The sequence below is a fragment of the Mobula hypostoma genome, chromosome 7, assembly GCF_963921235.1.
Source record: "Mobula hypostoma chromosome 7, sMobHyp1.1, whole genome shotgun sequence".
Lineage (NCBI taxonomy): Eukaryota > Metazoa > Chordata > Chondrichthyes > Myliobatiformes > Myliobatidae > Mobula > Mobula hypostoma.
Window position 1 is genome coordinate 50,633,466 of NC_086103.1, and position 24,306 is coordinate 50,657,771.

At 39.1% G+C, this 24,306-nt stretch overlaps 1 protein-coding gene across 3 annotated transcripts in view; it reads left to right on the forward strand.

Moving 5' to 3' along the window:
- ppp3ca (protein phosphatase 3, catalytic subunit, alpha isozyme) overlaps positions 1 to 24,306 on the forward strand; it is a 440,681-nt gene that overhangs the window by 291,992 nt on the left and 124,383 nt on the right. The gene's annotated exons all lie outside the window — the stretch shown is intronic.

Consider the following 24,306-nt stretch of genomic DNA (forward strand, 5'->3'; position numbering starts at 1 on the left):
GCTGATATAGAGTCCACACAAGATTCCCTTGCTCTAACTATGCATTATATATTCACCCCAAGCTATATAGTTTTGTCTGGCAACACACAGAAAATGCTGGAGGAACCCAGCAGGCCAGGCATCTGCAGATTTTCTCTAGTTTTGCCTGGCTCCTGTTGCTAGTATAAAATATTCTTTTCTCCTTTTCACAGGAGAATGCTAATTTAGGATATTATAGAGCACATGTACCCTGCAAACATTTTGTCTTTCTCATTTAGAGAATATATTCAATTCATGGTTGAGTATAACAAAACACTGGCAGTCATGTTGATTGTAAACCTGTTACATGCTAAATGTGATTTAATATCATAATGCAATGTAAGAATAAATTCAACTTAATAAACATTGAGAGGTATATGTACTCAAAGGAGCAAAGTTTTCAGCATGAATGCTAACTTGGCCATTGCATAATTTGTTGCTCAGCATGCTTAATGACATCACAATTTCTTGATGTTACAAATTCCTGTTAGCGGACACCAGATTGAAAGTCACATCGCATGAAGGAAATTAAAAATAGAAAATATTGGAAATATTCAGCAGGTGGTGGTGCATCTGTGGAGAGAGAAACAGTCAATGTTCGGTCAATAACCTTTCCTTCTCACAGGAAAGAAAGTTGACTCTGCGGAGTTGGCTAGATGTTTTAGGGTAGCTTTCTTGATGGTTAATGGTAAGCACTCTCCCTGCCTTGCTGCTGCAGACTCCAAACTAATATCTACAAGAAAATTGAGAAGATAATTCTCCTCCACTTAGACTTGATGGGCCAAATGGCTTCCTTGCATATGATAAAGAAATATAAAAATACTACTACTGGTTCCAAGATCATTGTTGTCTAGACCTACTGGTTTGAGGTATTTTCATTAAATAAAGTATTAGGGTAACATAGTAGCACACTTAATAATCTGTTGTCTCACATCTCCTTTGTAGACTTTGTCACATGTGAGCACTTGAGCTTTCTCTGGGTCTGATCTCCTCCCACATCACATTGACATGTGGATTAGCATGTTAATTCACGAATGTAGATTTCTGCTAGTATACAGATGAATCTGAGGAGCACCATTCTGTTGATTGTTGTATTTCTTATTACCATGTACACTGTTTACTCTGTAAGCTTTATCCAGCAAGGAATTTCATTACCCTGCAGTTTGTATGAAAATAACTCCTCTGTATTTTGTAATTTGGGAAGAATAAAGTCAATCAGCGTAAAAGGCTGCTTGACGTTTAGTGCAGATTGGTGGTTTCCAGAAATTCTGAGTACGTGGCTGATAAAGCAATTTTAGGAGTAGCATGAATTAAGATGGAGATGAGTTGTACACTGGAATTCTGAAGTTAGTTTGAAGAAAGTAGAACATCTAAAAATAGCTGAGATGAAAAAAGGTTGATAATAAAATGACACAAAAATAGGGAAGTCCTAAGCAATGTGCATGTCTGCTCATATAAAGTATAAATAACAATACATTTGAATTGGGGAGTATGATCTGGTACCAAACTGAAATTTCTGCATAACTCTATAATTACATAGATTTCTTTTTTGCCTCAGAGACAGAGAACCTAATATTCTGGTATAAATCCACCCACTAACCTTCTGTAAATTACACACCACATCCAATACATTCACATGGCAGAAGTTCTGCGTTTTAAATTTTTCAGTCCTCTGTTAACCACAGATTACAAATACTTAAACCTTCTGGCAATGCTTGCAATTGATATTAGGTGCAAATGAAAAAGGCATTTGCTAAATGGAGTGATAGGGAATGCTATTTCGCTGATATTTCTTAGCACTATTCTTCCGAGGCTTTACTTCTACATAGTAAATCTTCATAATTGCAGTTACTATGCCAAACTAAAGGTCATTCTGTTTGATGAGTTAATATTGTGTGTGCGCCGCTCTATATAAATTCATGCAGACTACATCATTATGCTTACGTTCATCTTTCATTAATTTTTGACAAGAATAAAATAACTTTTAATGTCAGATATATAATATGGGATAATTTATAATGTTCAATTTTGCACATTGTGGATACCTTAATATAGTTTGCAATCAGCTTGTTAAGTGCTGGATATAGACAAACATGAGATCAATTAACCATGAATTTTTTAAAGGCTTCGAATCTCTCACTGCCTGGTTTCAAAGAGTCTATGTAAGTCTCCATAGTTTAATCATATTCAAGATCTGAGGTTTTCATCTGGCTCATGGTATAACATTATAGAAAGAAACCTGTTCATTGAAATCCAGCAAGCTACGACGAAACTAGATTGTGAAGTCTGAAACACTTCACACAAACTGCCAACAGATTTTTTTTCCTCTGAGATAAATTTAGGTTGTCAATTCTAACTAGGAAATTGTTAAACATTAGTCTCTTGTGCTTTAATGATAACATGGGCATTCTAAAATAATGATTATCATTTTAGCCCAACTCCTTGTATTTTTTGCTGTAGCATCACAATGAACAGCAAAAGATAGAGTGTTAGCATCTTTAAACAAAATGCAGATGAAATAAATGTTCAAAAATGATTTACTGTATCTATTTATTTAGAAATACAAGTTAACAGGCACTTCTGGCCCAGTGAGACTGCACTGCCCAATTATACTCATGTGATGTGTTAGCCGAATGACCCATATGTCTTTGGAATGTGGGAGGAAACCAGAGCACCATGAGTTAACCCCCATGGTCACAGGGAGAGCATATAAACTCCTTATAGAAAGTGTTGGAATTCAACCCCGGATTGTTAATACTGTAATAGCATTGTGCTAACCTCTAAGCTACCATGCCACCCCAATGTTAACCTAATTTAGGTTTCAAGATAAAAAGACACTACTTTTCACAATTTAAAATTTTGAATTAATATTATATGAAGAAGATATATCAAGATACCATTGTTTCATAGAATCTTACTCTGAAGAAGAACATTGTGCTTATGGCAGTTTTCTCAACAAGCTATAAAATTTAAACTTACAAATTCATTCTCTTCAAGTGGACTTCGAATATCCTTTTCAAATTTCTCGTGGAACTTTGAAACCTGCGATCTGATTTTAATAATCCTCCTTGTGCAGAGTGCTTTCTTGCTGGTTCTGTCTCCAGTTATTTAAAATTCACTTGCTCCCTTGCTGTCTGCACCACTGTAAGCTCCTTTATCAAAGTTCAAAGTAAATTTATTACCCAAGTACATATATGTCACCATATACAACCCTAAGGTTCATTTTCTTGTGGACATACTCCATAAATCTATAATAGAGTAATAACCATAATAGAATTAATGAAAGACCACACCAATTTGGGGGGTCGACCAGTGTGCAAAAGACATCAAACTGTGCAAATACAAAAAATAAACATATAGTAATAAAAATAAATAAGCAATAAATATCAAGAACATGCTATAGAGTCCCTGAAGGTGACTCCATAGGTTGTGGGAACATCTCAGTGATGGGACATGTGAAGTTGAATGAATTTATTCCCTTTGTTTCAAGAGCCTGATGGTTGAGGAGTAATAACTATCTCTGAACTTAGTGGTGTGAGTCCTGAGCCTCCTGTACTTTCCTTCTGATGCCAGCAGTGAGAAGAGAGATGGCAGGGATCCCTGATGATGGATGCTGCTTTCCTGTGACAGCACTTTGTGTAGATGTGCTCAATGGTGGGGAAGGCTTTACCTGTGTTGGACTGGACCATATCCACTACTTTATGTAGGACTTTCTGTTCAAGGGCATTGGTATTTCCATACTAGGTTGTGATGCAGCTGGGCAATACAGTATATTCTCCACCACACACCTGTAGAAATTTGTCGAAGTTTTAGATGTCATGCTAAATCTCTGTAAACTCCCAACGTAGAAGAGGCACTGCCATGCTTTCTGCGTAATTGCACTTACGTTTCAGGCCCAGGATAGGCCCTCCGAAATAATAACACCGAGGAATTTAAAGTTGCTGACTGTCTCCAGCTCAGATCCTCTAATGAGGACTGGCTCATGAACCTCTGGTTTCCTCCTCCTGAAGGCAATAATCAGCTCCTTTGTCTTGCTGACATTGAGTAAGAAGTTGTTGTTATGGCATCACTCAGCCAAATTCTCTCTTTCCCTCATATATGCATCGTGCAGAATAGAAACAGGCCCTTTTGCCCAACTCGTGCATGTGAGTTACTTCCATCTGCCCATATTTGACTCATGGCTGTCTAAACCTTTCCTATCTGTGTGCTGTCTTGATGGTTTTAAAATGTTGCTAATGTGTCCACCTCAAATTCTATTTCTGGCCGCTCATTTCAAAAATGCACGCCCTTTTGTGTGAACAAGGTGCCCCAATGTCCCTTTTGTATCTCTAACACCTCTGCCTGGGAAAAAAGATTATGTGTTCTCATCCTGTCTTTGTCCCTTGTGAGCTTATATACCTCTACCTACATCCTAAACACAAAATAATCTGCAGATGCTGGGGTCAAAGCAACACTCACAACACACTGGAGGAACTCAGCAGGTCGGGCAGCATCCCTGGAAACGATCAGTCGACGTTTCGGGCCGGAACCCTTCGTCAGGACTGTAGGGGGAAGGGACAGAGACCCTATAAGGATGGTGGGGGGAGGGTGGGAAGGAGAAAGCCGGAAGGTTCCAGTTGAAAAACCAGTAAGGGGAAAGATAAAGGGGTGGGGGAAGGGAGGCAGGGAGGTGATAGGCAGGAAAGGTGAAGAAAGAATAGGGGAAAACACAATGGGTAGTAGAAGGAGGTGAAACCATGAGGGAGGTGGTAGGCAGCTGGGGGAGAGGGCAGAGTGACATAGGGATAGGGGAAGGGAGGGGGAGAGAATTACCAGAAGTTGGAGAATTCTATGTTCATACCAAGGGGCTGGAGACTACCTAGACAGTATATGAGGTGTTGCTCCTCCAACCTGAGTTTAGTCTCGTCATGGCAGTAGAGGAGGCCATGTATGGACATATCTGAATGGGAGTGGGAAGCAGAGTTGAAGTGGGTGGCTACCGGGAGATCCTGTCTGTTTTGGTGGCATAGTTGCATTAATATGCTCTTGTAAGTTCAACCAATTGACCTCTTAATCCAGGGAAGGCAAACCTTTCTGAGAATATTTTCTAAAATTGGCAATTATCTTCGAAAACATTCTTTCTTGTGCACAGTAAATTTGATGAGAAATTGTCATTGATTATTAAATGTACTAATAGTTATGGATATTTTTAAAGAAGGACTAGACCCCTTGTTTACTTCTGTATATTTATTGTTTTACTATTAATACAAGAATAACAGAATAGATCAAAATAAATGAAACATTTTAGAAAACCTGTTGAAAAACTATTAGTATTTGACAATTGAACAGCACTACATGATGCATACCAACAAAATTTTTGCACAAACTCTTGGGCACATGTACCATAGGTTCACCACCTCTGTCTTAATCTCTTTGATAAATGCACAGTTCACTGGAAAGTGCACTTGATGTTTCTGAAGTATCCACTCCAGGTACTAGTAATTTCAGTGCATCACTATCCGAGACCACTGTCATTCACATGTCATTTCACATTCTGTTCTGCAACTGTGCCTCGACAACTTTGATAACATGTATTCTGGATCATTATCTATTTATGTCACTTGAATTTAATAGACTATCCATTTAAACTTTAATTCTTAAAGGTTTAATACGATAACTCCAATAGTTACAGTTATACATTATACTTGGTTTATTACGATAAACCCAGTGTCAAAAGTGTCTACATAGATTGCTTCTTAAAACTCTCCTTGTTTGTGCCTCAGTAATCACATAGGCTTGTATCCTAACTCCCATATTCACTTCATGTGGACATCAAAGTTCAAAGTTAATTTATTGCCAAAGTGCATGTTTGTCACCATATACAACATTGTGATTCATTTTCTTGTGGGTATTCACAGTGAATATAAAGACACACCATTGATTAAATGAGAAAGACACAGACAAGACGGAAAAAGAACACGTGCCAAAGACAACAAATTATGCAAATACAAAAAAATAATAAATAAATAAGCAATAAATATAAAGAACATGAGTTGAAGAGTCCTTGAAAATGGGACCATAGGTTGTGGAAACAGTTCAGTGTTGGGATGAGTGAAGTCGAGTGAAGTTATCCCCCCGGTTCAAGAGTCCGATAGTTAAGGGTTAATAGGTGAACATGGTGGTGTGGGTCTTGAAGGTCCTGTACCTCCATCCTGATGGCAGCAGTGAGAAGAGAGCATGGCCTCAACGACAGGGGTTCTTGATGATGGATGCTGTTTCCCTGTAGCACCGCTTCATGTAGATGTGTTCAATGTTAGTGAGGGCTTCACCTGGGCTGCATCCACTACTTTTTTAGGATTTTCCATTCAAGGGCATTGGCATTTCCATACCAGTCCACGATGTAACCAGTCAGTATACTCTCCACCACACATCCATAGAAGTTTGTCAAAATTTTAGATGACATACCGAATCTTCACAAACTTCCAAGAAAGTAGAGGCACTGCTGTGCCTTCTTTGTAATAGCACTTATGGGCAGGACAAAGGACAATTCCTCTGAAATGCTTACCCAAGAAATTTAACATCATTGATCCTTTCCACCTCTGATCCCCCGATGAGACCTAGCTCATGGACTCTGGTTTCCTTCTCCTCCAGTCAATAATCAGCACCTTAGTCCTGCTATTAATGAGTGATAAGCTGTTGTTATGGAACTACTCTTCCAGATGCTGAATCAACTGAAGTCTCATGTGATTACCCATAACATTCCCCTTGTAAGTTATCATTGAGGCTTTGAACTCTGGCACAGTGGTTTTCAGTTTGTCCTCTCCTAATCTTGATATATTGCATTTACCTCTTGCTAAAAAATGCATACTCACTCTACCATTCTTCAAAGGACATTCAAAATTTAGTAACTTCCTCTGCATTGCAATCTAGCTTGGACTTAAAAGCACCCAGCCCTATCTACACATTCCTTTCATTCAGCAGTTCTGCAAACAGCTCGAGTAGTCATTGAACTCTTGCCCAGAAGTTATTCATATCAGTTTCTCCATCTGTATTGACCTTGTCAGTCCTGATTGATAAATATATCAACCTGTAGCACTTTGTGCAGAGCTTGTTGCCTCTCAATTTGTTGTAGATTCTGTTAGCAACACGCTGTAGCTGTTTTATTAAAAATTCTGTGAACAGCTTCCTCATGACATTCAACCAAATTCTACCTCTGAACTTTCTCCCTTCAAAGTCAGGGAATAGCCCAATGTTTGGAAATTGCCAAATCAGCGTGAAGTGATGCCTTTGAATTGTACTTCTTCATAATGGATTTTCTTTTATTGGTGTTAGATTCAGATCATGTTTTCTTCTAGGCCACCTCATCCTGATCCTATTCACTGACCAACTTATTAATTTTTTTAAAAATATACTGAAAGCTTGAGAAATACATTCCAAGTTCAGACATTCCTATTGCTTATGTTACCAGTATTTCTTGTGTTTTTTTATAACATAATGGTCAAAATAGACCAATAGCACCAATGCTAGATACCAAGAATTGATCACAGAGAAAGCCTGAAGGAATATAGAAAGTACAGGAATTAATTTAAGATGGACATTTGGAAGACAAAGAGGGTGCATGAAGAAATCAAACTCAGTGGTCGCATTATTAGGTACTTCCTGTACTTAATATAGTGGCCACTGAGTGTACGATCGTTGTCTTCTGCTGCTGTCGGCCATCCACTTCAAGGTTCGATGTGTTGTGCATTCAGAGGTGTTCTTCTGCACACCACTGTTGTAACATGTGATTATTTGACTTACTCTTGCCTTCCTGTCAGCTTGAACCAGTCCAGCCATGCTCCTCTGACATCTCACATTAACAAGGCGTTTTTGCCCACGGAACTGCTGCTCACTGGATTTTTTTTTGTTTTTTGCATCATTCTCTGTAAGCTGTAGATTCTGCTGTGCGTGAAAATCCCAGGATTCTGCAGTTTCTGAGATACTCAAGCCACCAACAACACGGTCAAAGTCACTTCGATCACATTTCTTCCTCATTCTGATGTTTAGTCTGAACCTCTTGACAATGTCTGCATGATTTTATACATTGAATTGCTGCCACATAATTGGATGATTAGCTATTTGTATTAATAAGCAAGTATATCTAATTCAGTGGCCACTGTGTGTATATGTTGGTAAAATCAGTGCTTAACTATGACTGTTCTTATGGCCAATGTAAACAGACACCGGGAAGTATCTGGATAATGGTATCCCAGTTCTTTCTGGATTGAGTCTATTGCAGACCCAATTTTATTGTGTTGCACCTCACCAAAAGTCATTTTATTGGAGAGGAGTTAATGGAGAGACAAACTGGAAACCATTCTTCTTACATTGCAAAACCAAAGTCAGTCCAGTCTTAGCCATTATTCATAGATGGCATTTGCATGTTTTGTTCATGTTCAGAGATGGATCTCCAAATTATCGAAGATTCATTCATTGAGATGGTTCTTACATCCACAAAATAAATGTCTTCCACCAAACTGCCCCTACTTGGTCTTCTGACAATAAAGATCAAAGAAGAGCCATTGGGAAATTGGATGGATTCGCTTATCTCAGGTGCCATCTCTTAACCAAATCAACAATGAAAATCACCATTATCTTTGTTGCGTCAGTTTAGCTTTTGGCTATGTGAGAAAAAGAGATCAGATATATTAACAACATTCTCAATTAACAGCCATCACAAAACACTGGAGTGATACCACCATAACCATCAATCCTCTGAATCTGTTCAGAGGATAAGGAAACCAAAGTTGGCATCCTCTCCCAGGCAACACACCCAGTACAGGGGTCCTAATCGCACTCTTCTAGCTCTGATCAGTTAACACTGATGCCATATTCGCAAAACTGGAATAGCATTTTAAGCTCCATCAAGAAGAGAGGACCTGGTGGATCAAAGTCTTCAGGAGAAAATTAATATCCCACCAACCCAAGTAAATGCCTGGACCATGGCTTTTCAAATTAGAGGAACACCTGTGATAATGTTAAGTTCCTTAAGTTTCAAGAGCACATGAATGCCCAGATGACAGAAAGAATGTACTATCTTTGAAATTGAAGCAACTGGAGGGATTTGCTTAAGAAGAAAATGATAGATTGGGAAAGCATGCAAACTTCTGTGATCTCCATTGTTGATGCAGTTAAGAGCTACACTTGTTCTGCAAGGCCTTCAACATGGTCAAGAGAGAAAAGGGACCTTTAAACAACTAGCTGCCAAGTGAGATTGTTGGAAGAGAGGAGAGTGAAATTGATTCATTATGGCAGAAGGACAGGACTAATGTATCCACTCAGATTCCCCAAGGAGATGATGGCAGAAACTGCACTACACTGTGAAGACTGCATTGGCCATTTTGCTTTACTCTAATTCTTTCAAGCTGGGAGCTGCAGTCTCTCAATATACTGCCTATCTCCTCAACAGAAAGATTACAGATGCTCTCAGCCTAAGAGGGGAACTTAGCTCCTCCTCCTTCTGTGTATTCACTGACCTTGTTTGCCCTTGCATTATGCAGGGATTGATGAATTTGACTTTGAAGACTCCAACAAACTTTATGGAACTCCAACAAAACAAGGGGTTATACTCCCTAAATCCCTGAGAAATTATGATGGTGAATATAATGTTCCTGGGGAACTTTACAAGCTTCATGTAGTAGTCAGTTGTGCTAGTCAGGCAATACAACAACAGTGGGGCAGAGTCTTTCACTTTTATGTCCTGCATCTCAGTCTCGTCAGGTCCATGCAACAAACAGCAAGTTATTGAAACAATGTTTTCATTTCTTAGGATTCTCTGGATGTTTATCTCAGTATTGAGCAGGAATGGTCTTTCATCTCATGGCATTTTACTTTGTCTTCAGCAACTAACCTATCGTAAATCTTGCCTGTGCATTATAGGAAGGAGGGTAGCAGTAACAGGAGGAGAAAGACAAGCGTGGACAAGGAGGAGGCAAGGATGGGAGGCAGGATTTGGCCTTACGATAGAGAGTCTAATCATCCTGATTTGCTAAATTGCCATTGTTCTGAAAGTGAAGCACTCTGTGGCCACAGACAAAAGAACCTGGTCAAAATTCATACCATTTCTGTGCCAGGCAATGACCATCTTCAACAAAAGACAGTCTGGAACAGCTCTGCTTATTTTCGAATGCTCAGTGAAGACCAAATCCTCACAGGCTAAAAACACAAGCTGTTTGCGATATCACGGTACAGTATACTGTATGTATAGTGGAAACAGATTGGTGCAGGCAGTCACAGCTGAGAAGGATGCTCCTTAGTACAGCTCAAGTGCCACTCGAATGGTGGCTTCTGTGAGGTCAAATAAGGCCTTGTTGCTTCCTGCTTTGCTCCTGGATTGGTGTGTTGCCATTCTGTGTACAGGTAACAGATCTCATCACTTCATTTGAGCTACCCAATGCAGTTCCTTCTGTAAAACATGGTGGTCTCTCGTTCAAGTTAGCAACAACATACAGCATTTCATTACGCAGTGCAACTGGATGTGTCCTTTATGTTGATTAAAGCTGGGATTCCCGTGCATGATTAAAGCATGCATTACTGTAGCTGCACTGCTGTGGCTGAATTTGGCAGAGTCGGCATCAAACCTGCACTCAACAATGACCAATGTTGCCAGCTATATATTCAGTAAAAATTAACCATCTACTTTTATTGCTCTGTTAGTTGATTTGCAGAGATAGCACAAACAGCCTTAAAATATATGTTTGTGATTAGTGACCACAATGGAAAACAAGTTGCCAGTCACAGTGCCAAGAAACCTGACCCAAATAGCCCAGCTGAGCCCTGCTGACATTTAGTTGCACCTACATAAATGCTGAAAAAGTGTTAAGCAGATAAAAATATTTGCAGTAACAAGAAAAATCCTCGTTAATTACACTTTTAAAATGGTAATTTGCTGCAAAGTTAAGTTGGTTATAATTATGTCAGACTCAATATGTGCCAATTTTTCAGAAAAATTAATTTTACTGATAAGGTCATCCATAAGAAGACATTATTTTAATCATGATTATTGGACAATTAAGCTGCATTAACCAAATAGCATTGGATACATTTTAATCAGTCAAGTAAATCACCAAGAATTTTATTAATACTTGTAGCTGCCACCATCAGAGATACAAATGATTTTTTTTACTTTTATATTATAATTTACTTGTACTCTTTGTACAAATGCTGAATGATCATAAGTAATTATTAAGAATGTTGTTGCTACATGTGTAATATGTTTTGTGATTGTTGTTTTAATTTGGTCAGATCCGAAAATCAAGAAGTATTCCACAAAATGAGGGAAAACTTTCATCTATCACTCTTTTCCTAATATTCCCCCATTCTGTTCTATCATGATTGTTTGATAAATATTTCATCTTTTCATATTTGAAAGAATATAGGGAAGTGATTAATAATTTAATACTCTAGAAGTTTACGAACCAGTACTGATTGTGGTAGTGAATGTTCTGTGTGGAAAATATAAATTGGAATAGGTATTTAGTTCTCAAGTATTTAGTTCTCATGCATTTGCAGGGAAACAAGTCTTGAACCTCTGCAGTGGTGGAAAATGGTGGAAATTCCCAGCAGGTCGGGAGGCACCTGTAGATAAAGAAACAAAGTCAAACTTTCAGGTCATCAGAATTGAAGGAGTGATTAAACAAATATGTTTAATGTTGCAGAGAGGGAGCAGAGAACATAGAGATTGTATTTAACTGAGCTGGAGATTAGAGACACAAGATACTGTAGCTACTGGATTCTGGAGGGAAAAAACAAACTCAGAAAAATCAGCAAGTAGGCAGCATCTTTGGAGACAAAGGGATGATTGACATTTTTGGCTGAGAACTTACATCAGGACTGGAAGCGTAGAAGGTAGATAGTCGGTATATTGAAGTGAGAAGAGGGTTTGAGGCAGTGGTTGGTAGGAAAAGGTTGGAACCCTGTGAGGTTGGGGGTTATGATGGATAGATGGGACCAGACAGGGGAGAAAGTGTTGTGGCAGAAGCTAGTCAGTAATAGGTGCCTGACATTCTTACATTGTGATGATTGAATATAACTAGCACAGTAAGCAGCTGCATAAATCTTACAAGCTCCCCAGTTACCCTGTATTCACCACCACGATTCCTTGGGGAGTTAAGGAGTGACATTCTTGTTTCGGTGGCATGGTGAAGAACAAAGCTGTCCAGCTAACAATTGTTTTCAGTGCCAGTAGTAAGAGGGAGCAAAAAGAAACTGAAGAACTTTTTGGAATTGTCTGATATGGAGCCCAAAATACTTGAGACAAAATGCATTGCATGAAATACCCAGAAGATCATGCAGAGGATATGAAGAGCAAAATCTAAATTAATGTTAGAGGTATATGTATGGCTATATGACAGCTCTGACACAAGGAAAGGCAGGCTAATAGAAATTGTTGAGTTTAGTGTTGAGTCCAGAGGACTGCCATATCACCCAGGGAGATGACAAGGGACGGTTCTGCAAATGTATTGCTATACGAGTGCCAGAAAGGTCAGAGTGGGAGTCAGGTAAAGATTTAAAGTGGCAGGGAACTGGATACTTGGGGTCACCCTTTCAAACAAAATGAATGTCCCCCTACAAACCAGTCCCCTATCTATATGTATCATCTCTATTTTGAAGGAGGCCACATCATGACCAAGGCACACCAAGGAGAAGTGGATGAAGTGCTTGTGGTGATATTGTGGTTAATAATGCACAAAAATGTAATTCTATATAAGGTGTATTCAAGAGAACAAAGTAGTTCATGCCTGCTAAATTCTAGTGTGTACTAATTATACTTCAGGCATTCTTAGTGAGTATGAGCATGCTAACATTTCTATAATAATAGTCTGTATATTCCAGTTTTGCTTTCCAGATTAACTGCCTTCTGAATGCTGGCATTTATAGCCATTGCTGGTACACGTATATCTTTTTCACAAGGGTTCAAGTACTCATTGTTGGTTGTGGAGCTGAGAGATGTGTCTTCTTAGGGTATACCAATAATTCTGATTGAGGTTTTATAGTAAAGTTATCAGAAAGTAAGGATGGTTCTGACCAAGATGAAAATCACTTATCTAACAGTTCACACTTCCAAGAGATCTGGGCTGTTTTAGTTTCAGACAGTATCTTATTTTTTGTTCCGGTATAACCAATGTCTACTGAAGAATTTAGATACTGTCATAGATTTTCAACTTCAGTGCATGGACAATCTGGAAACACTGTCTGCCTCCTCTTCTTAAAATTATCTTCCAAGGTAGAAGAGATTAACACATAGTTGAAAGTTTCTCCCAGGGTTCAGCAATCCGAAAGGAACAGAATCTGATTTAAAACTTGTGATAAATTATTTTCTTAACCGATCAAAAATTCTCGATAGCTATGAAATATTTGTAAAGGTATGGTGCACAGGAATCAAAAACCTACTCCTACTCTGAAGGCATTGAAATGTTAAGGTAATGAGACATAACGATCTCTTTTTGATTAAGTGATGTGTTTACAATTAAACTGAAGGGAATATTATCTGTTTATTGTTTTTGTAGAGGTATAGCAGGCATAAGCCAAATTTGAAATATCTGTTATAGTTTAAAAATCAATTTTACAGTGAGATAGCAATAGTTTTGACACATGGCCATTGAATATTTTTCTGGGCTATTAAGTTTGCAGTTTTTACTGAGGTAGCTGTTAAATAATTTAGGATAAGTGCTCAACCACATTTTTAAATTACAAATTTTATTGCTGCCTCATGTTGTGCCTGGTTATACAAACAAAACAAGTGCTGAAGGAGGTAGCCTGCATTGTGAAGGGACTGAGTTGGAATAAAATAAGTGTCTACATTGATGTTTTTTTTTCTGGTGTCAGAATAACTTAAGTTGAAAGCAATCAAATACTGTAGAATATTTTTATTTGTCTAATTAAAAAAAGAACAGAACAGATCTGATTATGTATTTTCTCCAATGTTTCCTGCTGTTAATATTAGGCTTCGTGAGCCAGATTTATTGTTAAATAATCTAATTGCATAGCACCATGATTAACTTGTTTGAACTGCACTGAAACTGAGTGAATGAACAGAAGCTGTTGAAATGCAGTACAAAGAGCTGGCAGCAAAAACATTATTGGCTATAGAAAATAAACAGCAGCTGGCAATCTTTTAGGAAATTATAGTCAAACCAAACTAAGAGCAGAAATAGCTATAACTTAATGGAGCACTAATTATATAACCAGAAAATAACAAAGTTGTACAATTTTTATTTTTTTACAAAGCTGTTCAGGTTTCAAGTGCGATGGTATTGTGTTCGCTGACTGCAAAGTTCTAAACTTAAACGAAGACTTTAATCCCTATCAGATATAAATGGCCATGAGTACCCTCAGTGTAACTGCTCAATCTTGTTCACTTCGTTGGTTATTCTCCACAGTAAGTTTAGCTGTCAATACTCACTATTTGAGTAGTGGCTCCCCCCCCACACCAAGGAGAAGATACTTCCAGCTAATAAAATCGTTTAAAATGCAGTTCATTTATTTACAGTGATACATGTTTAAATCCAAACATTCTTAAAACACGTTTAAAACCACAGAAGATTTCTATCTTAAACATTTCCAAATTACAAACCATACCTAAAACACAAAGGATTTCCAAAACATATACAATTTCTATAAGCCAAAAATACATACCAGTGATGCAGAGGAATGGATTTTAGCTCACCCCATGTTTTTCCCATTCTTCTTGATGTTGCTTATTCCATTCCTAATAAGCCTGAACTGCTCACTGCATTCTTACAGTTCTTTGCCACTTCGGGGACTTCATGCATGTGTGATATGTCCTCAGATATTCTTTTTACACAGTTTACAGTCATACCACCCTGCAAAAACTCATTTCAGGGAGGTCGCACTATCAATTTGTGGGTGACTCCCGGAACTTCTGGGAGAGGTGGGATGTCTGCAATAGAGTAGCTCCTTAGCAGCTAGCCAGCTAGTTTAAATAATGTTAACTATGCTAATGAGCAAATGACACCTGTTAAACTTAACTCAACATGTCCTTTACAGTCTTAACCCACCATGGGTAATAGAAAAGTCACTGTTGCAAACAGTGCAGTGAGCAACACTGTCATTATTTTTGACCCCTATTAGGCAGGGGTACACTTTAGGGTAGTCTGAGGTGATGTACATTTTATATTTTCTTTTTTTGGAACACTCTGCCATGGCGCTTGCGCGCTCTCTCTCTCTCTCTCTCTCTCTCTCTCTCTCTCTCCCTCTCGCTCTCTCTTTCTCTCTCTCTCTCTCTCTCTCTCACGCTCTCTCTTGCTCTCTCGTGCTCTCTCGTGCTCGCTGTCTCACTCTCTCTCACGCTCTCTCTTTCTCTCTCTTGCTCTCACGCTCTCTCGTTCGCTCTCAAAAAATTGATTTCTGGAATATTGTATATAATTTGCGGGCATCAGGGAGCCACTATTAATATGCGGGAGACTCTCAGAACTTCCGGGAGAGGTGGGATGTCTGGGTTTAAAAGCTTCTTGGATACGTGGTTCCCAGCCATCCACAATTAATGTTGTGAAGCTAACTTTTTTGAGTACATAAAGCTCTCAACTTTATTACAGCTATATAAAGCCTTAGTTAGACCCCACTTGGAGTACTGTGTTCATTTCTGGTCACCTCATTACAAGAAGGATGTGGATGCTATAGAGAGAGTGTAGAGGAGGTGTACAAGGATACTGCCTGGATTGGAGAGCATTGCTTATGAGAGTAGGTTGAGTGAACTTGGCCTTTTCTCTTTGGAGTGACGGAGGATGAGAGGTGACCTGATAGATGTGTACAAGATGATGAGAGGCATTGATCATGTGGATAGCCAGAAGCTTTTTCTCAGGGCTGAAAGGGCTAACACAAAGGAGCATATTTTTAAGGTGCTGGGAAGTAAGTACAAGGGGGATCTCAGAGATAAGTTTTTCACACAGAGAGTGGTGGGTGCATGGAATGCACTGACAATGAAGGTGGTAGAGGCTGATACAATAGGGTCTTTTAAGAGACTCTTAGATGGGTACATGGTTCTTCAAAAAATAGAGGGCTATGTGGTAGGGAAATTCTAGGTAGAGTAGGTCACATGGTCAGCACAACATTGCGGGCTGAAGGGCCTGTAATGTGCTGGAGATTTTCCATGTTGCTATGATTGTCTTCATCTGGTCTGCAGGCTCCTTGAATAAGCAACTCAGTCTGCATTGTCTGTTTTGAAACAAAGCCAAAATAAATAGCCTGTTATCATACATTGCCCCTCTGGAGCAGCAATAACTAGGTGTAGTGACCAACATCCTACTTTCTGTAGATGATGTGTCTGTTATATACAGAGCTTAATTGCAGAGCTGCTGTATAGGCAGTGCTTGTTTTAACCAAACCGATTACTGCTTTCCATTTACTTCAAATTCCAAGACTGGCTCCTGTTTACAGCCAGAAGCTAAACAACTATAGCTGTTAGTTTAACTTGTGCTCTTTGATCTTTACAAGTGGCACCTGTGGTGTTTAGAAAGCCAAGTTTGAGAACAGCAAGAGCCCTACTGGCCTAGAAAGCAAATATCCATTTATCCATTTCAGAATAAAAACATTGGATGAAGCTATTCTCAGGTCTGTTGCTGTACTTTCGGGACCTAGAGCTGCTCAGGATTGTACTAAAGATTATCCATTTTCTCTTTACTGTAAATCAGCAGCCTTTCTCCAGCCATGTGCTAGCCTTTTGGTGAATCCTGCAATGGATGTTAGAATAAGCAGGTTGAAAGCTGGTGCAACACACACAAAATGCTGGAAGAACTCAGCAAGTCAGGAAGCATATATGGTGTAAAATAAAGCAGTCAATGTTTCAGATCAAGACCCTTTATCAGGACGGATAGATGTGTTCGTCCTGAGACAGCACCTCTTGTAGAAGTCACAATGGTGGGGAGAGCTGTATCTGTGATAGGACTGGCTGAATTCATCGGTCTTGTGTAGCCTCTGTGTTTTGGAGTTTCCATACAAGGGTGTCCTGCAACCTTCAGTATGCTTTTGGCAATAACTATACACTAGCTTTCAGATGCATAGCTATGCTTTGTTCCATCAGATCTAGCTGTACGTTTGCTGCACAAATGGGCCAGAAACCTGAGTCATCAACTACATCACTAGCAGGTAGCTTTTTATCACTCAGTTGCTTTTCTGTGATGATTTTAATGCAGAGACTATAGGAAGAAAGCTTTAGGACTGTAATCAGAAAACCAGTCATTGACCTGGATGATAAAAGTACTTGTGGTCATATGCCAGCTAGATGTTGAGTGACTAGAATCCTAGTTTTGGTTTCGGGCAGAGTTCACATCTGACACCTGTAAAGTGAGGCATCTGAAGCCTGTGTGTAGTCATCGGTTGCCTGCACAACTGAAAAAACTTGCGGTCCTCACAAAGTAACATGCTCAACTCCGGTACAGTGCAGTTAAGTTTTCCTTCAGCAGAGGAGCCCAGTGACCCTGGCTGTGTAATAGTAGGTGACAAACTGTGCGGGAAATATTTTGTGAAGCAAGACATTGAAAAGATTGAATGCAAATTATCTCAGATGGGATTATTTTTTACTTTAGAAGGATCCATCTGGATCTAAAATGTGTACTCCTTATCACTTCTGACCCAGTTAGATAATTGTCAAACCTTGGGTTAAACTGTGAACTAGCAAAATTACTTCCTTTATTGGCTGAAATATAATTGCCTAAAAATGTTCATTCCTGTCAGCCTCTGAAATGACTGCTTTTGACTTCAATTGACCTGAATTTCAGACCCAGTATAATGAGCTAATGAAATCAAATAGTCTTTATTGCAGCTAGGAATAACCTTTTAGAAAAGAGATAAAATTGACAGTCAATATATACATATTTATTATAAGCATTATCTTTTATAGAAACAAATAGAACTTCAAAAATAAATCTTGATGATTAAAAGAATAGAAACTTTATCTAAGTTAACTTTATTTTTCCAGCAGGACTCGTGTATTCTTGTAGACGTTCCTGGTGTTGGACCAATTTAAACACATATGATTGGCTGAATTTTCCACAGCAGCATAAGTGTGCAAGCAGCGTGAACAGTAACAAAGTCTGTAGACCTGTGGTTTACTGATGGCATATTGGCTTCTACACCTAAGTATGAAACCATCTTTTCTAAAAATAACATGCTAAATATCTTCAGCAGTAGGAATTCACCTTATGCGGTGGAATGTTTGATTGCAGCTGTGGGCTGCTGTAGATATTATTTGACAGTCATGTGCCTTCTCTATTTTGTTTCATTTTCTACTGGTTTGAACTGTAATCCTCTCGAATAACTTTGAAAGTTTGCATCCATGTTAGTTAGGATAAAATAATGTTCACCTTTGTCCTGTATTAAATATTCATCTAAATATTTGAAATATGATTGGGTGCCTCTCAGCAAAGTAGTTTCTAAACTGAAATCACCGTAAGTCATTGCATACAGATAAAAAATCTGTGTCACAACATTGGATTACCTCACTGGATTTATCCAAGCAGAAAAATGTTGTTATTTTTAAGAAAGTTTACTTTGAAGCTGCAGAGTACCCGTATAAATGTGTGGCATGGTCATTGCACATTACACATTGTGCCAAGGACCACTGTAGTTGTAGACTGGCATTGCAACTTCAGTGGCTCAAGTTCAGCTGTACTACTGAACCAAAAGTGTCTTGTTCCCTTCGTTGGCAGTGAGATGCACAAAGAGGAAAATAAGTTATCTGAGACTGAGATTGACGGCTAATAGTTGGAAATCCAGTCAGAGGTTTATTGGGAGTGTGGTTGAGGGTGGCTATTTGGAGTTTGGTGTCCATTGAGAGATTTGTGACAATGTGAATTAATTTTCGCAGCAATGCTTCAAGAACGCATTTCATAACACATAACATTACATGATGCACAAATGATATTGCGCCAGGCATGCAAGCAAAGCTTATTCAGAAAGTCGGAAGGCATGGGATCCAGGGAAGTTTGGCCAGATGGATTCAGAATTGGCTTGCCTGCAGAAGGCAGAGGGTCGTGGTGGAGGGTACATTCAGATTGGAGGGTTGTGACTAGTGGTGTCCCACAAGGATCGGTTCTGGGACCTCTACTTTTTGTGATTTTTATTAACGACCTGAATGTGGGGGTAGAAGGGTGGGTTGGCAAGTTTGCAGATGACACAAAGGTTGGTTGTGTCCTAGATAGTGTAGAGGATTGTCGAAGATTTCAGAGAGACATTGATAGGATTCAGAAGTGGGCTGAGAAGTGGCAGATGGAGTTCAGAGCGGAGAAGTGTGAGGTGGTACACTTTGGAAGGACAAACTCCAAGACAAAGTAAATGGCAGGATACTTGGTAGTGTGGAGGAGCAGAGGGATCTGGGGGTATATGTCCACAGATTCCTGAAAGTTGCCTCACAGGTAGATAGGGTAGTTAAGAAAGCTTATGGGGTGTTAGCCTTCATAAGTTGAGGGATAGAGTTTAAGAGTTGCGAGGTAGGAAATGATGCAGCTCTATAAAACTCTAGTTAGGCCACACTTGGAATACTGTGTCCAGTTCTGGTCACCTCACTATAGGAAGAATGTGGAAGCATTGGAAAGAGTACAGAGGAGATTTACCAGGATGCTGCCTGGTTTAGAGAGTATGCATTATGATCAGAGAGAAGGAGGACGAGAGGAGACATGATGGAGGTATACAAGATATTAAGAGGAATAGATAAAGTGGACAGTCAGCGCCTCTTCCCCAGGGCACCACTGCTTAGTACAAGAGGACATGACTTTAAGGTAGGGGGTGGAAAGTTCAAGGGGGATATTAGAGGAAGGTTTTTTTACTCGGAGAGTGGTTGGTGCGTGGAATGCACTGCCTGAGTCAGTGGTGGAGGTAGATACACTAGTGAAATTTAAGAGACTACTAGACAGGCATATAGAGGAATTTAAGGTGGGGGTTTATATGGGAGGCAGGGTTTAAGGGTCGGCACAGCGTTGTGGGCCGAAGGGCCTGTACTGTGCTGTACTATTCTATGTTCTAAAGCTCAAGGAAAAGCTTGTTTTAAATTTCTTGAGTGACACAAAACAACCAGGAAGCGACTATTATTGTATTTCTTTCTGTCCAAATGTATTTTAAATTGCAATCAAATTTCTATTATTTGTCTTTACTTCAAACATCTCAAAGACACAGAATAGACTATGTGGTTGAAGACTAAATCAATCAATGTATGACTTGCCAGTGTTTGCATACTGAAGGAAATGATGCATATACAGTGGCATGCAAAAGTATGGGCACCCCGGTCAAAATTTCTATTACTGTGAATAGTTAAGTAAGTAGAAGATGAACAGATCTCCAAAAGTCATAAAGTTAAAGATGAAACATTCTTTTCAACATTTTAGGCAAGATTAGTGCATTATTTTTGTTTTGTACAATTTTAGAATGGAAAAAAAGGAAAGGAGCACCATGCAGAAGCCTGGGCACCCCAAGAGATTTGACCTCTCAGATAACTTCTACCAAGGTCTCAGACTTTAAATAGCTTGTTAGGGCAATGGCTTGTTCACAATTATCGTTAGGAAAGGCCAGGTGATGCAAATTTCAAAGCTTTATAAATACCCTGACGTTTGTAGTGTAATTAAGAAATGGCAGTTGACAGGAATGGTGGAGGTCAAGTTGAGGTCTGGAAGACCAAGAAATCTTTCTGAGAGAACTGCTCGTAGGATTGCAAGAAAGACAAACAAAACCCCTTTTGACTGCAAAAGACCTTCAGGAAGATTTAGCAGACTCTGGCGTGGTGGTGCACTGTTCTACTGTGCAGCGACACCTGCACAAATGTGACCTTCATGGAAGAGTCATCAAAAGAAAACCTGTCCTGCATCCTCACCACAATATTCAGCATCCGAAGTTTGCAAAGGAACATCTAAACAAGCCTCTAAACACTCAGGTTGGAGGAACAACACCTTATATTCCGTCTGGGTAGCCTCCAACTTGATGGCATGAACATCGACTTCTCTAACTTCCGCTAATGCCCCACCTCCCCCTCGTACCCCATCTGTTATTTATTTTTATACACACATTCTTTCTCTTACTCTCTTTTTTCTCCCTCTGTCCCTCTGACTGTACCCCTTCCCCCCCCCCGTCTTTCTCCCTGGACCTCCTGTCCCATGATCCTCTCGTATCCCCTTTTGCCAATCACCTGTCCAGCCTTTGGCTCCATCCCTCCCCCTCCTGTCTTCTCCTATCATTTTGAATCTCCCCCTCCCCCTCCCACTTTCAAATCTCTTACTAACTCTTCCTTCAGTTAGTCCTGACGAAGGATCTCGGCCTGAAACGTCGACTGTACCTCTTCCTAGAGATGCTGCCTGGCCTGCTGCGTTCACCAGCAACTTTGATGTGTGTTGCTTGGATTTCCAGCATCTGCAGAATTCCTGTTGTTTGCGTATCTAAACAAGCCTGATGCATTTTGGAAACAAGTCCTGCGGACTGATGAAGTTAAAATAGAACTTTTTGGCCGCAATGAGCAAAGGTATGTTTGGAGAAAAAAGGGTGCAGAATTTCATGAAAAGAACACCTCTCCAACTGTTAAGCACAGGAGTGGATCGATCATGCCAAAGCAGCCAGTGGCACGGGGAACATTTCACTGGTAAAGGAAAGAATGAATTCAATTAGATACCAGCAAATTCTGGAAGCAAACATCACACCGTCTGTAAAAAAGCTGAAGATGAAAAGAAGATGGCTTCTACAACAGGATAATGATCCTAAACACACCACAAAATCCACAATGGACTACCTCAAGAGGCGCAAGCTGAAGGTTTTGCCATGGCCCTCACAGTCCCCTGACCTAAACATCATCGAGAATCTGTGGATAGACCTCAAAAGAGCAGTGCATGTAAGACGGCCCAAGAATCTCACAGAACTAGAAGCCTTTTGCAAGGAAGAATGGGCGAAAATCCTCCAAACAAGAATTGAAAGACTCTTAGCTGGCTACCTAAAGCGTTTACAAACTGTGGTATTTGCCAAAGGGGGTGTTACTAAGTACTGACCATGCAGGGTGCTCCAACTTTTGCTTCGGGCCCTTTTCCTTTTTCCATTATTTTGAAACTGTAAAAGATAGAAATAAAAAAGTAATTTTGCTTTAAATATTGAAGAAATGTGTCATCTTTAACTTTATGCCTTTTGGAAATCAGGTCATTTTTTACTTGCTTAGCTATTCACAGTGACAGAAATTTTGACCAGGGGTGGGGGGGCAAACTTTTGCATGCCACTGTATTATAGCCTCGATATGTAGTCTGTGGCAAGCGCTAACCTCAAAGAGCTGGCTGCTGCTGTGTGGATGTTCCATTTAGGAACGCCGGTTGCTTTCAGGTTGTTGTTGTCTGGCATCTGGAAAATGCAATGTTTCTCAAGATGACTGAGCTGTGATTCACATTGAAGAATTCGCACAGAACTCAACCAAGGAGGAAATGCAAAAGTACTATCTATTATGTCACAGACTACAAAATACTCATGCAAACTTTTTTTTTCAAATTCCTTATATATTGCAGTATTTATCTGAAGTAACACAATTACAAAGCTTTTATAGGGCTCTTGAGTTTGTTGACCACTAGTTATGACTCAATAAATGTTCCTTCATAGCCTGTGCAACAGAAGTTACAACAGTTATGAGATTACTTTGGAAATACATGATCTATTTCATCAATTTAACTTGATTTCCCTTGATCACAGTGAAGAAGACTACAAAACTATCCATACTTTGGAGGCACTGCATCACGGACTATCTTTTAAATTGCTACCTGAAATTAGAAGTATTCCAAAATTGTTATCAATTTAATAGAGTAATGAGTATGGATGTCCATGGTTTATTGTTATTATCGGAACAAAATCCAAGACTTTTGTCTTCATTGTGAATCATTGCTCCTCCTATTAAAATAGTGCTAGTATTTCTGTGAGTGACCACAAGTCATGGAATGATCTCCCTTCAAACCTATTGGAAGCAGATAGCACCATTAAATTCAAATTAGTTTGAATTTTTTTTCAGAAAACAAGGGCAGAATTGAAACTCAGCAAGTAATAAATGTGGCATACTTGGCAGGGAAAGATGAGGATGGACCAATGGCTCTCAAAGCCACCCCTCAGGTTTTTCTCTGGTCATGTTTTGGGTTTGTTGCAGTTGTCATCTGTTGCCCTTACAGGACTCCAGAGGCAATGGTGCGGGGCATGAAGAGAAGCCATTGCAGGAGATTTTCTGTCTATGACTGATTAGGTAAGAGTTCAACCATACTAAAGCAGACCCACTCAGCTGGCAACTGAAGAGAGGTAATTGGTAAAAATGGCATCAGCAATCAATGTATTCAGAATCTTATGTTATCAATAACAAAATTAGCATAGCTGAAAACAATTTTAGCAAATGCAGTTCAATATGCTGATTTCTCTCTGTATGATTTTTGGGTGATGTTATTATGAATTTGTATACTGATATAACAAATCTTAAACACAGTTTACAAGGAATCACTTCTGATATTTTAGATCTATTTTCACAGGTTGTTGAACTTTTATTTTCACACCAAATGAGTTCACTCTATATATTAAACTATGCATTGAAACTATTTGAACTAACATCTATATTTTAGACTGTTTTGAAACTTAAGATTTTGTTTTCAGATCTTCTTATTAATTTGATATTTTATGCTTTAATCCCTTTGTTACAATTCCAGATTGGTTATTTATCAATGGTTGATTAGAATTATTATGCAGATGAGCTAACACAACAAATAGAACCAGATTTAAGCCATTCAACTCTTCAAACCTACCCCTAAAAAAAGACCATTATTGATCTTATACTTTGACATCAATTTATCCTTATATAATTTGAATGTCCAAGAATCACCAGATCTTGGTCCTGCGTATACTCACTGACTTGGCATCCAACTCCTTATCCTAAGATTATGAGTCCAGAAGACACCCATAAAAGGAATCAGAGCTCCGGTTCAAACATTGTGAAACTACTTTAGAATTTACCCTTAAAGTAAAATAAAGTCCACCTTTCTACAGTTTCTCCTCATGGACAGTTTTCTCATCCCAGGATTGAATTAATGAATCTTTGTCACAAAGCCTGTAGGGCAAGAATACCCTGTATTAAATAAGGAGAGGAAAATTGTTTGCAGTACTCCAGATGTGAAATCATTAAAGCAGTGTATAGCAAAATGTCCTTATACTCCAAGTGCCTTGTAATGAAGGCTGATGTAACATTTGCTCTACACATTCTCACTCCCAGCTGTTGCTTAATGTGATGCCAGGACACTATTTTTGATTTTTAAAAAATCAGATTGGCTT